The following is a 16,058-nucleotide window of genomic DNA, read 5'->3' as shown; positions in this document are numbered from 1 at the left end:
TATATGTGTGGATGTACATATCTTTATCTATATAGAGAGATATATCTATGTCTTCAGAAATATATTTGAAAGATGCATGAGATATAGAATAATTCTTTCTATAAGATTATTCCTTGAGGGGTTGGGTTGTGACACAGTGGTAGAGTGCTCACCCAGCACCTGTGAGGCACTGGGTTCAATCCTCAGCATCACATAAAAATAAATAAACAAAATAAAAGTATTCTGTCCATCCACAACTAAAAATTATTTTAAAATTTTTTTAAAAAGGATTATTCCTTGAATGCAAAACACCTAACAAGTAATATCCAACAATCAATGAAGGAGTCTCCCATATTAAAATGTAAATAAATTAATTGATTTAATTAATTACCATGGTTTAAGTTACAGCCTCTGGAGGCGAGATTTGCTGTAATCTAGTGTACAAGGTTTTAAAATCTTGATTAAATTTTAAGAAAAATTAGTTACCTAAGAAAGCTCTAAAATCATATACAATGTTGTTAAGAAGACATGCTGACGTTCAATATGACTGATAATACAAGCATTCCATACTATATAGAGAGAAATATATGCATCTAATTGAGTTATAGACCTAGAGTAGACTAAATCTGAGAGAGACTGCTGCACATGTGACTTGACTTGTCAAAGCCCATTTCTTGAAATATTAAATGATATGATGTGTTTTTCCTTCTTGTATTTTTCCTTCTTGTTTTTCCTTCTTGCACAGTATACGTAAAGCTGTTTTGTAAACTGCAAAGCCAATTATGAATGTTATCAGTTCTATTATAGATATTTCTTTAAATACTGACACAGGATTTGTTAATGTCTCCTGAGAAGGAATGGAATCCTTTCATTTCATCTGCTCTCCTGGGGTACTAATTTAAGTAGGTTTAAACAAAGTTAATGATTCGGTAGGCTTTGAGTTTTCGCCTCAAAAAACGATGCTGTTTTCTTAGGACTTTGTATTCCTTTCAGTTCTGTGTGACTGGGCAGTAGAGAGTGACTGGAAGGCCATTCACATTTCCTTTTAATCAGAGCACTATGCAGGAATCAAAGAATCATAGTGGTTTAGAGTTCTTTAATTCTCTCAGTCATTAAAATAAAACTGTTTATCAAATTCTAAACATATGCCAGACACCATGCTATTAAAAATATCATGGGAAACTCACATGGTCTAACTCTGAAGTGAATGTGTAGAAAAGCTAAGTTTTCAAGTTTAGGTAAAATATGACAAAATACAGTTCTTCCATTCACCAAAGTTATTCTTCAAAATCTCAAGCATGAAGTGGCTAATTTCTGAACTACCCTGCTCCTATTGACCTATTTGTCTCTAAAATGGTGTCAGGGAATATTTTAGACTGCAGCAAAAATTTGAATTTCTTTGTTTCAGCATCCAACTTCCACATTTGATCTCTGGACCTTCCATTTAGGAGTAATTTTGGAGAGATTATTTTTGACTGATATCTGTAGCTAAAATGATTTGTGTTCTGCTTAGATTCAATCCTGTTCTGCTCTGACGGACAGTCTTGGCTCCATGAAAGTAAGACCCTAGTTCTGTCCTGAGTCACATTCAGCTACTACTTTGGGTTCCTCTAGATGACCCTGTGGATTGCACCACAGGCAGGCCTCAGGTTCTCAATTCAACTTCCTTGCCCTTTGTCTTTGTACTTGCATCATGGACAAACCAGACCCAGGTGCCTCACTGACTCCCTCTGTTTCTGGGAGTATGAGATTGAGTTGTCACAGACAGTGTGGGTTATCCAATAAGGAGGTTTCCTCCAGACGTTGTGAAGACTGGAGTAATGGGGAGTCGGCCCCAGTCTGTTTGTAACTTTATTCCTACTTCTCTGATCCCACTCCCTATCTCTTGGGAAAATCAGTAAAAATCAGTTTATACTCCCTATCCCAGAATGGACAGTAAGCTTTCCTTTCCTTTCCCAGTCTCCTCTGGGTCGGAAATAGATAAGTGACATTTGACCCACAGCTTTTCCCTATTTGCACTTCCAAATCTGACCCTCATTACCTTAATTTTTGGAAGAGTCAAAGGAATTTCAACAATATTTCCCATGTGGTCTGGTTCGCAAGGCTTATATGTGCTGCAAAATCAAATTTTGACTATCAAAAGCTGAATTTAGTCTTGATATTTTCTTGTTTGCATTCTGTCTGTAACAAACTCTAATCCTCCCACTCTATTTGCTCCATCCAATTAAGTACCTTGGGTAAACTACAATAAAAATCTTTTTCTCAGAGTTTTAAACTAGAGCAGCACTTTAATAATTTTCAAAACATATGCCTCAGCAAACTAGACATTAAGGAAACAATAGTAGAGAAGAGAGACATGATCCCTAACCTGCTTGGGGCCCACATTCCACTTGTAGAGAATGATCATAAGTAGGTATGAATAGAATAGATGGCAATATTGTCACGAAAGAATGTAAGATACCAAAGTAGCAAATACTGGGAAGTTTTTAAGGGATTGAGTGGTTCTGGTCTTTTGTTTATATTTGAAGAAACTGAGACTTAGAACTTTATGAGTATTAATCATTTAGTTACTAGCCATCAGAAATAAAGGCAGGGTCCCAAAATTCTTACTGAGTGAATCCATTTTATAGATTATACTTTTATAAAATGAAATGAAATAGGTGTTCCGTTGTGGATCCAGGTTAGAGTTCCTTGTATTAAATAATATCCTATAACCCTGCACTAACCAAACTGGGATGCTCACCATCCCATGAATTACATCTTCCATACCTTTGTGTTTTCTGTTTCTCATTCTCTTCTAGGCATAATTTTTCATGCTTAAACGTATCCTAATTTATAAATCCAATCCTAATGATCACATCCAGAAATAAACTGTTATTAGCATTTAAAATTACTTTCTATGGCATTTTTCACATACCACCTGAATTCCTGTTTGGTTTCCAACTGAGTTGAAAATAATATATATTATGTATATTAATATATACTATCTGGACTATATATATGATATATAATATATATACATATGTGTTTATGTATACATACACATATACGTGTGTATATATATATATATATTTATATATATATATGCTTTACTTACTGTTACCATCAAATATTTGGTGAATAAATAAATGAAGCATAGGACAAAAGTTCAGGATTCTATATTCCATAGAAACTCATAGAATGTGAATGGTTCTAGGACCTCATAATCTCTCTAGTCTATGAAGAACATAGTTTCTGCTTTTGTTTTTAGCAGCATTGAATACATGTGAGAATAAAAGCACAAGGAAGCATAGATTTTTAAAAAATGATTAAAAGCCACAAGAAACACGGATCATGACTAATTACGCTTTTTGTATGGGGAAACAAGAGCCTACCGTGGTTAGTGAAGGGAGCCAAAGGCAGAAAGATTTGAGTGTAAACTATTTTTGAAGTAAAGGCTGAACAGGTTGTGGTGCCTCAGGGAAAGCGCCTTAGGAGAAGCTGTAAAAATTGCCGAAGTTGTGGAAGGATGAATGCAAGTTCTGTGTGGAGTATACTAAGTTGATGTGCCTGACTGAAGTGGTAGCTGGGGAGTCTAGGGGCTGAGGGAGTGGAAGCTTTGAAGCCTGTGATTAGGAGTCTTAATTATTTGAGGGATAATTGGAATCCATTGTTGGCTTCTGAGAAGGGGAACTTGAAATAACATTGAGGGAATAATACTCCTACTCCTGTCCTTGGCTCATGCTGTTTTCCCATCTGGGAGATTTCTTTTCCTTTCCTTCCAACCTCCCTTTAGTTCATTTCTTTAAGACTTAATTCATGTCTCTCCGTCTCTGATGCTTGTCTGATGATTCCAGTCAATGCCTGAGTTTGCCATCTCGCTCTCTCTCTCTCTTCCATTCCACATCCTCTGTTTTAATTGCCTAAACTACAAAATCTGTACCTTTTTAGTTCTCTCTTCTTAATTTTGAATTAATGCTTTTTTTTTTTTTTTTTTCTTAAAAAAGTGTCTTGATCAGTACTGCAGAGGTTTTGGTTTATATCATATGAAACATGTGCATTTGCATCCAGGAGTGATATAATACGTTCTTTTTGACTCCATCTAACTTGTTTTGGGATCTTCTAAGAAAGCAATACTCATGGTTTTCATCACATTTTTGGTCCTTGGTGGTATTGTCTAACTTGATCATGTACTTGGTTCTGAATGATGTTGGTTTGTTCCGAAAACAAAACAAAATTAAACAACAAGGAGAAATATTTCTTACAACTGAAATTCTTTCACTAATAAGATTTTTGAAAGTAAGTTTTATTTTTTTTATGGGTAGTGACCAAAAAAAAAAAAAATTACCATTTGTGGAAGGACTTCAGTCACCTGAAAACCAAGACTATCAAGCATGATACACCTTTTTATAAAAATTAGAAAATAATTGTGCTGCACTTAGGTACACATAATATTTTAAATACTCTGGACTTAGTAATGGTGATTAACTTTCAGGTAGCAATAATCAGAAAATAGAATCAATGTACTCCTTACACCAAAATATGTAATCATTATGATTCTTTTTACATTTAGTTGCTACAGATTTCGAATTTGTATTTGAAATCAGCATTTAGTTATGTCCATTTGTATTTAAAGAAAGAAATTATATTGCTATTAATCTGGTAAGACCTCATGACATCACTTACTTATGTAGTCCTTGTCTCTTCAGCTATGAAAGGAGTAAGCTGTAAACCTTTCTTTAGCACTTAACATTTCTCTTTTTAGGCAGAAGTCCATTTCTACTCAATTAAAGAAAAATCAATGATTTCACATTTGTGGCATGACGATTAACTGATAATTATCTCCACTAGTCCCAAATGCCATGTGATTGATATGAAATAAAGTGAGTGATCAAGTATGTCTTTGAAAATATAAAATATAATATAAATGCAAAATATGACTTTTTCAACTACATTTCTCTGCCGCTCAGAGGTAAGATTGGACTTATCAAACATCTGCAGTGGGTGTCAAAAATCCTTGGTGACACACTACTTTAACATTTATATTGAGTATTTCAGAAATGTGTTTGATAGCTGAGATTTGGAAGTGCTGAGAAAACTACAGAGCCCTGAAGGCAAAGATGAAATTCTTGAATTTAATATGAAATAAAATGATAATACCTTATACTTAAAAGCTAATTTTTTTCAAGATACTTAGGAGTCTTTGGCTGTGTTACCTATAATCCTTAGAATACTTCTGTGAAAATGGTTTCTGTGAACAGGGTTAAATGCATTGGAAAGAACACTGATAGAAATAAGGATAGTTCACTTTCATACTAAAAGGTACTGCATCAGTCAAAAATGTGTTCTTGGTCTCAGAAACAACAGGTTACACAAATATCTTTTCTACAAGTGAGACCATTCAATCAAGTCAGGTGTCCTTTCTGTCTGATACAGTTGAACTTGTAGCCTATAGAGAGCTGATACATGATTTACTCAATTATACACTGAGGTTGAGAGTAAAAACCAGTTTTGAGAAGCTTACTAAGGGATTTTGTATAGTACTTTTGTGGAAAAATAGTAGAGCAAGTGATTTTGTTATTTCAAAGCAGAATGAGATGAAACGATGGGAATCTTGGGATACTAGAAGCAGTGTTTTAGATGAATGGCGAATATCTATAAAGTCATTCCGTGATATATTTTGGAATGTGGGAATTTGTTTTTATCATGAAATTTGAGGGGAAACAGAAGTGAAATTTACCTACTAATATGGAAAACAAATGCTGTTATAACAAGTTCCTCATGGGTAAGCAAGTAACATAAATATATAATTTATGAGAGTAGAAAATCATGGAGACTAATGGAACATATGGAAATAAACTCAAGCTTCATGAATACCTTCAAACCTTGTTAGCCAGTTTTTTACTGCTGTGAACAAAACAGCTGATAAAAAAAATCAGAGAGGAAAAGTTTATTTTGGTTCATGATTTCAGAGGCTTAATCCACGGTTGGCAGAGTTCATTGCTCTGGTCCCAAGTTGATATAGAACATCATGGTGGAAGGGAAAACATCATAGTAGAAGGGCATGATGGAGGAGCACAGCTCACCTCATGGCAACCTGGAAGCAGAGAAAGAAATAGAGAAGAAGGGACCACAGGGAAAATGAACCAGGGTGTGCCCCTAGTGACCTACGTCTTCCAGCCATGCCCCTGCTTGCCAACAGTTATCATTCAAACCATTTAAACTAGGATGAACCCATTAAGTTACATCACTCATAACCTAATCACTTCACTTTTGAATATTTCTTAATTAATAAAGGTGCTTTTCTGGGATACCTCAGATCCAAACCATAATACCCCATATAAGAAGTTATTTAAAATATTTATGATATTTGTAAATTAAAGTTATCTATTCATTGAAAAGAATTTCCTTACTGCACATCACATCACAAACTAGCTATATGCATATTGCATTAGAACTTCAATTTATATTAGCCTTTATTCCCAATTTAATAGCATGAATTAAAAGGTTTTCTCTCTAATATTATCTGTGAGACAGAATCATAAATAAATAATATTTGGGGTGAAGATAATACAGAAAATAATGAACAAAAGGCAAATGTGTTAGTAAAAAATGAAAAATAAGGTAAATTTATTAAATATAGCAAGAATATTGGTTTTCCTTGTGTTTATTTTGGGTCTCTGGGGTATCCAGATCAAATATTTTTATCAAACACTGGAGTTAGTTGTTTGGAAAACAAGATTAAGATGATTTTTAAAAATGGTTACTGTTGAGATATTAGTTTAATTCATACCATAGAATGAAATTTATAGAGAAAGTATAAAAGAATATTCTTTAAGGACAATACACTGATGATGATAGTTTGAAATAAAAGAGAGATACGGGAAAATAATAGGAAGAAAATCATACTTGGCAGAAGAACCAAACTCCAGAGTTTCAATTGAGAGTTGTGAGGCTGACTGTTAGTGACTTCGTGTGACATATTATTGCTTGTTGCTGGTTGGAGTTGTCGTCAATCTCAGAGTTTTTTTCTTTCTGTGTCCTGAATTAAACAAGATCCATTGTCAATTATATTTCTTCTTTTCTATGTTTAAGGCAATGGTCCATTGTGGAGAGCTTAAGACAAGATAAGACAAGATGAAGCACCAAATAAAACATTACATAATGTGGGACTGCTAAACTAATGGGAAATGTTGCAGACATATAGGGGTCAAAGGGGGTGCTGAAAGCTTGTGAACAATGACAAGGTCTCATTTAATGTCTCCCTGATCCATTTACTAAGATATAATTATGTGTATATCATTATGGGTTTCAAATAAATTGAGCTATGAATTGAATCAATAGAACTTATTTTCTTATCATATTGCTTTGTGCTACAGAACAAAAATAAATAGCAATACTGAACAAGGTTATGGGTGTCTATCAGGTGTATGGTTAGGTAAATAAGACATGCTTTTGTTCAGAACCTCTACTATCCAGAGTGAAAACTTGTCATTTTTGCATAGGCAGCATTGAAAATATTACTTGCCCTGTGGACTCTAGTTTTCATTGTGAATTTGAAAGTAAGATCCTTAACCTAGGATTCACAGCATAACTATACAATGCTCCTAATTGGAAGACTTTTCAAATGTGAAATTTCACCTTGCTTTTACTTTTCTATGATACAAACACATACACTCAGTATGTATGTAACCAATTCCTGCAAAATAATATAAGCAGACAAATTTAAAATGGAGAGAATAGAATAGTGCACTTCCAGCTCTTCATTGATATGTAGATAAAGAGTTGAGATGTTGAAAATCTCCATATTTGTCAGATTTCACTAAAAAATTCAAGGATTTATCTCAATTTGTCCTCAGTTTTTGAGTAATGGTATTGAAGTTGTAGCTTTGGTATTTGAGCCTTTTCCAGAGACTCAGGTAGATATCTTGGGACTTCCAGTCAAGAATTTCTAGTTGAATTTTTTAATTTTTCAATTTTTTCAAAACTCACATTTTAGGCCTGAATAAAGTTGCCAATAAATATTTAATTGCAAGAAGAATTACTTTCCTAGGGAAAATAGAAGACTACCTAGATGTACTTTGAAGGTATCATTCTCTAAACTTAAAGAGTCTATCAAACTGCATCATATCAGTATACTCAGTCCCCAAGTTTCAGAGGAGTTATGTTCTAATTTACACTTTTTAGTCAATAGCATGGAAATAAAAAAAAATATGTTTTTATGTAGGAGATGGTGCTTAGGTACCCAGCTTGATTCACAGAATTCTCCTACAGAACAGTACACCCACAGGGATACATTCAGACTTAGGCTTGTTAACCACCCATTTATTATTCTGGGTCACTGGTAGAGTTTTAGTTGAAAAACTGGGCCTCATATTTCTATCTTTTGAACTTATTATTTTCCAATGCCTTTCACACTGGCATGCTAACTCTAAAAGTTCTTATTTCTATTTTGTTTTGACTTTTAATCTTATACATTTTGTGGTCCATAGATTTTCTCCACACTAATATCATAAGAAGCCTATCTGCGAGGACAACTCAACCTTGTCCTTGTCAATTTTTGCAATAAAACCTCAGGCAATTGAATCTTTCACTCAGTTTTTCTACCAGTAAAACACAGAGAGTAATGCCTGTGCCATAAAATATCTGTGAGCATCAGGGAGAAAGTTTGTATAGGGCATGGCACATTGCCCACCATGGCGTGATGCCCAATATGTATTCGTCATTTATTTGTGATTCATTGTGGTGCCCATGAGGAAACAAAGTTCCAAATAAGTTGACTAAAACCTGGAAATATGTTAGATTTCACAATTCAGAAAAAAAAAAAAAAAAGATTGTACAATATAACAGTGGTCTGAGACAGGAGCAGATGACCCTCAGAAATAACTACTACTAGATTTAAATGGTGACACTCTTGTCTCTTAGTGTTTCATTTTGGCTTGTCTTGGTCTCTTGACTTTGGTGCCTACTTGAGCACTCTGGCTTCTTCCAATGGCACAGTTGGAAATGGCTATCTTAGGCTTTCATATTTCACGTTTTAAAGTATGGCCCCCAAGAGACTTTCTCGGCTCCAATTCTTCTAACATTGGTAAAGGACTTCCAGTGCTTCTGTTGATTCAGGTGACCCATCCACTGCCAAACAAATTATCTGTGACCCAAGAATGGAGCCATCCTGAACTAAGGTAAAGATTCATATGGTAACTTTCTGTGAAGAAAGAGCGGATTGAAATTTCTAGAAAATGGAAGACAGTGCTGGGAAAACAACCCTGTTTATTATTATACATTTTTCTTTTTCTTTCTTTCCCCCCCTTACCTTCACCTTCCTTCTTCTTTTTTTCATTTACCTCTGAAGAATCTTGTTCATTGGCAATTGAAAGAACACCTATTAGACCTGATTCCTTATTTCTTATGAGTTTCAACACATAGAAATGTTGCCCTACAGTAAAAGAAATTATAAATTTATGTAAACTAGCCACACTTCCATGATTACATCATAGTCTTCTATATTTTCCTATAAGATTTTCTACAGACATTCTGGAATGAACATCTGACAGACTAGTATGCTTCACAGAGGTATATTGTCGGATTATATTAAGATTTTTATGAGGAAAACTTATGTTTCTCTAGAGAATGAACATTCTACTATCCATTCTTCATTTTTTTGGCTTATCTAGTAAGCTACAAAGTAATAATTATTATTGGCTATTAATGTCAATGTTACTACTCTCCTCATGTCATTTAAAAAATGGTAATATTGCCATATTAGTTTTGAACCTGGGGAATAGTAAAACATTCTTTCAAGTATTTGTGTTGTGCTATTCAATAATACATATGTACATATTTTAATTGCAGGAAAAATGCACAGATGTCCTCAGGAAAACTTAATGAATGTTAAAACATGGCTTGTGTTAGAAGCACAGGTTTGGAAGCAGGCCTCAGAATAGAACTCAGTCTTCTTTTCTTTCCTTTTTTCCCAAGTTTTGTTTTGTTTGTTTGTTCTGTACATATTTCCTGTGTATTCTTAAGCAACTTATTTAATCTTTCCAAGTCTCCATTTCTATATCTGTTAAAAAAGTAAATGGAGATATTGATAAAACTTACCTTGTAAGATCTTTTGTAAAGCTTAGATACACAATGCATGCAAAGGGTTTGGTATCATGATTCAAAAGAAGTTAATGATGATAGAGGCAATGATAAATGAATTGGTGGCCAGTGTAATCTTTTGTTGTCTAGTTTTATGGAATGCTTTAATAAGAATAAGAAAGTCACATACTAATGTCTATATTGTTTTCAGAGTGAAAGGGAGAAAGACAAAGTCAGATTTTGAATCCAGTAGTAATTTAATTCCTATACTTATTCTATATAGATAAAACCCTTTCTATGATTAGAGGACAGATTATTCCCCTTTTAATGGTATATCAATTTTTTCAGATGTACGCTCCCATGTGTTAAATTGTAACCAGTGACCTAACAAGGCTTAACAAGTGAAAAAAATCTTTCTTTGTGCTTCATTTCCAAGATAGCTTAAAAATGGTCTGTTTTCCCAATTTTTTTGTTTACTAGACCCATAAATCCTTTAAAGAATCACTGCTGTGTTGCAGAAAACGGCTGATTTGTGGAGCTTTGTAGTCTCTTCTAAAAATATTAGACACTCAATAAATGATACTTAATGATAGTGTTGTTGCTATTTTTTTCTCCCAAAGTTGGAAATCCAGGAAAGAAAGACATCATATTGATATACTGAATTATCAAACGGAAGATTTTTATTTTCCTTTTCCAACTAGAAGCAAAATTATTGCATGTTCAGGCTTTCTACTTTCAAATGCCTATTCTTACATTAATGGAGATAGTAGAACTGTCAAACCATTCCATCACACAGATGTGCTTAGCTGATGGGTTTATCAACTTCTAATAGGAGAACAATCTTATCCCTTTTTGATCCATAAAGGTTCATCCACTGTTTAGAAAGTGCTTTAAAATGATGAAATCTTTCGGTTACCACATTTGTTCAGTTCTCAGTATATGTCTTGTTCTATATTGTGCCCCATAAAACATACTTTAAAAAAAATCACCACACCAGAGCAAAATTTTCTAGTTTTTTCATATTTTATAGAAAAAAAAATCTGAAATTCTGACTCTGTTGTCTACACATGCACAAAATAGGCTTTCCCAATTAACAAATAATTGGTTTTAAAATCCTTAATTTTGTTCTATCTTGGTATTATTTGCCTCCTTGGAGTTGGGAGAATATCAATGATGGAATGAGGAGAAAACACTACATCTTGTGCAAGTAGAATACAAGATTTGTTTTGATTAGTAAAGACCAAAAAGCTAGGTCCTTCCCCAACTTTAATCATGGAAAAACAAGTTCTCATAAGATTAATCAAACTGACTGTACACATAAGCCAAAGCCAAATTTAGGAACATCTATTCATTGTTTTATTGTGTAAAAGTGAGAAAACAAAGGCATGTGTCTATTTAATACAGTTTTAAATAAGTTGTACATGAACTAATTTTAGAAAGTTAACAAATATATTTTCACTAGAATCATAGAATTACCTCAGTTATCCTATCTATGCTTAATTTGATGATAGTATGAAATATTTTGTCACAATATTTCTTATTAATTACTTGAAAGAGATTACTCTAAATTTAAACTTTCTTTTATTTGAATTACCGTTACATAATTTGTAAAACTCACAAATCACATCACTACTGTGAATTGTAACATATACTTTTTCTATTTTTATTTTATATGTACTTGTCTAACCTGTCAATTTTCATTTATAGTTGTAATAAAAAATGTTAATAATCTGGATGCTACATTTGCCTTCTAAAAATAGCATATGGCCTTCAAAATATGGATTATTTCATTTATTAAAACATAAAATTAACTTAAGATGGACATATTATAGAATAAGTCATTTAAAAATTTGTGGCAATTTGTGCATGAATAGCTATTTATATATGATATTTTCAGTAATTATTATTGTTTTGTGACATTTTCCTTTGTTCAGTTTTCTGAATTTGAGCATTTTTCTTTACTCTTGCAAGAAAAAAGAGAATAATTTGAAGAGTAGGTATTCATATCCATCTTAATTCCATATTCCATCTACCTTATATATTTTCCATTTCAAAGCCCAAATTTCATGATGATTTTCCAAGCATGAATATACAATAAAAGAATCCAAATTAAATGTCACTGATATAGGTTAAAAGCATGCATCCATAAATTTTAGGGCAAATCCAAAATCAACTTGACATTAAATATGTTAGTCTTACTCTTGTCAAACTCTTCTCTCTTGGTTTGTTTTGACCTAAATTTCCAACCTGATATTCTTTTCCAAATGTGTCATGAGGGCAGCCAGATGGCCTCATTTTTTCAGGGCCGCAGTAAAAACTGTCCTGCTTTCTTATGGATTATTTGAAATATGTTGCCCTTGCAGTGAATACAAATATAAGCTTCCTGTCTCAGTGAATGAAGGAATAAAATGGAAACTTAAAGTCCCTGTCTCTAGCACTGAGTTACTATTCAAGCTTCATGGCCTGAACTTCTTGGATCCTACTCTTGAAAATATGAATATTGTAAGATGACAGAGAATAATTTGTGTTCTAAAGTTTGGAGAGAAGGACATGGAAAGGCATAGGATTAGCAGGAGGTAATTTTTTTTTTTTGAAGACTGGTTAATAGAAATGCTATAAAGTACCTCACAAGGAAATCAGCTTTCCTTTCCCACCAGTGGGGAAAAAATTGACCCCCCACTGGGAGGTTAGGGGAAGATGGGAAAAAGAAAAAGAAAATAGCATAATTTTGCACAGTATATTGGAGCATAATTTATTAAGTGGAACTTCATGACTAAAAAGAGCTAGTTTACCTCCCCAACTGAGCAAATTTACATTCTTCCCATCAGAAAGATGAGACTCTGCATAGTTAGTTATTCATCTTTTGGGAAATAACTAGGTAAGATATAGGCAATGGAGTAAATCAGCAAAATGAAATTTATCCCCCAAATGCCAAATCCACATCCTCCTGGGAAATACACTAAAATATTATTGTTAATTGTATATCTACAAAAATTCCTGTAAATGTAATCATATTAATCATTACTGTAGATATGCTATATTTTCTTACTTTTTATAACATTCCATTACTTGGAAAAATATGGGATAATTTCAAAAGCAATCAAAAGTATCAGATTAATTCACTTTAATTAAACCTTACAGAAAATAGCCTTGTCATCTGTGTGAACTTTGGTTATTGACTTTCTCAAGGTGAGAAAAGATATCCAGATCTTTGTATTACAATAAGGTACCTTGTACTCCATATGTGCAAACAATTTTTACCATCATTAAGATGATAAAGCTGAATGATATTGGTTTGTGTTTTCATAATAATTTTTGCATTGGATATAGAGTTTCTGTTACATTTTCATAGAGTTTTCATAGAATTTTCACATAATTAAATGCCTATTTTTCTCTTCTCCAATTTGTCACCTGTAGGCACAAACCAGCGTGTGTGTTTTGGTGCCTACTATTTGAATCTAATTCCTGTCACATTTATTCTTTGCATGTGAAAGAGTTTTCTCCAAAGCTATAACTGATACATGGCAGCACAAACCAATAATGTAGAAGTCAGAGTAGAATGTTAATGTGTGTATTTCTGAGTGCCTAATGGACATATCAGAAATATCAGAAAAATCTCATTAAACTTAAGTTTCTCTGAAGCAAATAGGTAGATTAATGTCCCCACTGAAAAACAAAAACAAAAACAATGTTCTAGTTCATGGAATCTGTAAGCCTGTTGCCCTACATAGCAAAAAAAACCTTTGTAGATGTGATTGTCTTGAGGTAGGAAGATCATCTTGGATTATCTAGGCGATCCCAATGCAATCCCAAGGCTTGTTATAAAAGAGGTACAGAGAGGGGTAGAGTCAGAGAAGGGAAGAGTAATGATGGAAGCCAAAGTTAGAGAAATGAGACCACAATCCGAGGTGTGCAAGCAGCTAAAGAAACTGAAAAGAGTAAGGGACTGATTCCTCTAAAACCTAGCAAAAGAATGCAGCCCTGCAAACACTTTTGAGCCCCCAAGAAACTCATTTTGGATTTCTAGTCTTCAACACTATGAGATAATACATTTCTCTTGTTTTAAGCCACTAACTTATGTTAACTCATTAGTTTGAAACAAATATACAGTTGTTGATCTCACTTTTGTTTTAGATAACAGGACTCTGGGGTCTAAAACAATGAGAACACAGCCATCCACGTGTATCTTAGTCCTTTTCTAACACAGAGTTAGAACACATCTTGGTGATACAAGTCCATTGCACATCAGAAGTAGAGCCAGAGGTGATAAATGACTTGCTCAGTTTAGCACAGCTAGTTAGTGAAAGACATGAGTCTAAATTGGGGACCCGATGACTGATATTTAACTTTCACCAGATTGCCTCAGATTCATGGTATGAAAACACATGCAAAAAAATCAGTGCTCTAGAAGCGCTTTCAAATGTTGATATAAGGGGTAGGGATCAAAATGTGTGAGAGGAAAAAGGAATAAGTCTGGGGAGGACCACTTCAGAACAAGAATTTATGGATTTTCTGCAAAATTCCAGCCAGACCAGGCGCTCAGTAGTGAACCCATTAGGGACGGCCCCTGCACTCTTGGTAGCTGTTGGAAAGATAAACATGAATAAATATAATTATAATTAATAAAATACTTGCATAGGCAAATTCTGCTGAGGAGTGCTTCAATCAATATACAAGGAACTTTCCTCTTTATCTCTATGGTTCTTGTAAAAACTAATAATCTAAACAGTTTAATTTCAAAGAGATCGTGGTATGACTTTGAACTGTTAATCTTATTTTGCAAAGATGTAATGATCACCTTTTAATTTGGGGTGGATGTCTACATGTGTTTTTCCGTGTCTTTGGAAACATTCTTGTGTATACTTTAAAAGCCCAGGTTTGTTGATAACACTTCACTGCAATGCCATCAGTTTCTATGGAGACACTAACTATTGTGCAGTTAGAAGAGAGAGAGAGAAAAAAAGATTCCTCAGCTTCCCTGTGGCTTTAAAACTGTTTTTACTTGTCTTTCTATTGCACATATTCAGAAATAAAATTAAAATGGTTTTCTTTTTGAGCACCATGTCTTGAATGCCAATGGAATTCTCCTTTATTTCACAAAGACTATATACATTGACAAATTAAATAGAGTCCAACAGAAAATGAGATCTTCCCTAGCCATTCCTTTTTAATAGTGAAGATAGTATTTCCTCTGTGTGGTTTATAAATCTAGAATTTTTTGGTATTATGTTACTTGAGATTTTTAAAAATAAGTTATATATTAAACACTACCAATAACTTCAACTTTGGTCTTTTGCACAGCTGTGGTGTGCAGATAACTTCCATTTTATATTAACTGAAGTTACATTTGCATGCAAGTAGGAAAGTACCCTTTATAGAACCAAATTAGTAGAAGGCAGTATGAGAGGAAAAAAATCTTTTCTATTTAGAAAAACCATGGCAATTGAATTTAATATAGAAATTCTACATTAATGTTTGTCTTCTGGATTCTGATGGGTTCGTCCTGCCCTCTTTAGCATCATTAGTTTTAAATGTGTATTTTTTAAAATTGGTAAATCAACTGATAACATTCCCTGGTCTGAGCATTTTTTTTTTTTCAATGCTGGTTTTATTTACTGGTTGGAATTCTTGATTTGTTTAAATTTCTCCTTAAAATAAGATTCTCTGACTTACCAGGTTGTTTTTTTTTAAAGTTCTGTGAAGGCTGAAATACATATGTATTGGTAAATATTACAAGTGACAAAAGTTTAAACTCACTTCTAAAAATAGTTTTAAGAAGGCAGAAAAAAATTTCCAAAATTTAAAAATTATTCCTGAATGCATACATTCAAGTGCATTTTAATTTCAAAGTTAAATGTTAAGTGTTAACAGTGAATCCATGTAGATAGTGTCATACTTTGCAGTCTAAGTACTTTTAAGTAGCACAAGGTCTTTCAGTATAATTAGCACAGAATATTGAACCCTGCCAGAAATATGGGATTCGTCATTAAATTTAGAGTCTTCTTTATCTCTCTGAG

At 33.4% G+C, this 16,058-nt stretch overlaps 1 protein-coding gene across 7 annotated transcripts in view; it reads left to right on the top strand.

The window, feature by feature from the left end:
- Nucleotides 1-16,058, top strand: part of NLGN1 (neuroligin 1) — an 875,108-nt gene that overhangs the window by 271,244 nt on the left and 587,806 nt on the right. The gene's annotated exons all lie outside the window — the stretch shown is intronic.

The sequence above is a fragment of the Sciurus vulgaris genome (assembly GCF_902686455.1).
Source record: "Sciurus vulgaris genome assembly, chromosome: 10".
NCBI lineage: Eukaryota > Metazoa > Chordata > Mammalia > Rodentia > Sciuridae > Sciurus > Sciurus vulgaris.
Note: the sequence above shows the minus strand (reverse complement) of the source record. Positions and strands in the feature narration are given on the sequence as shown.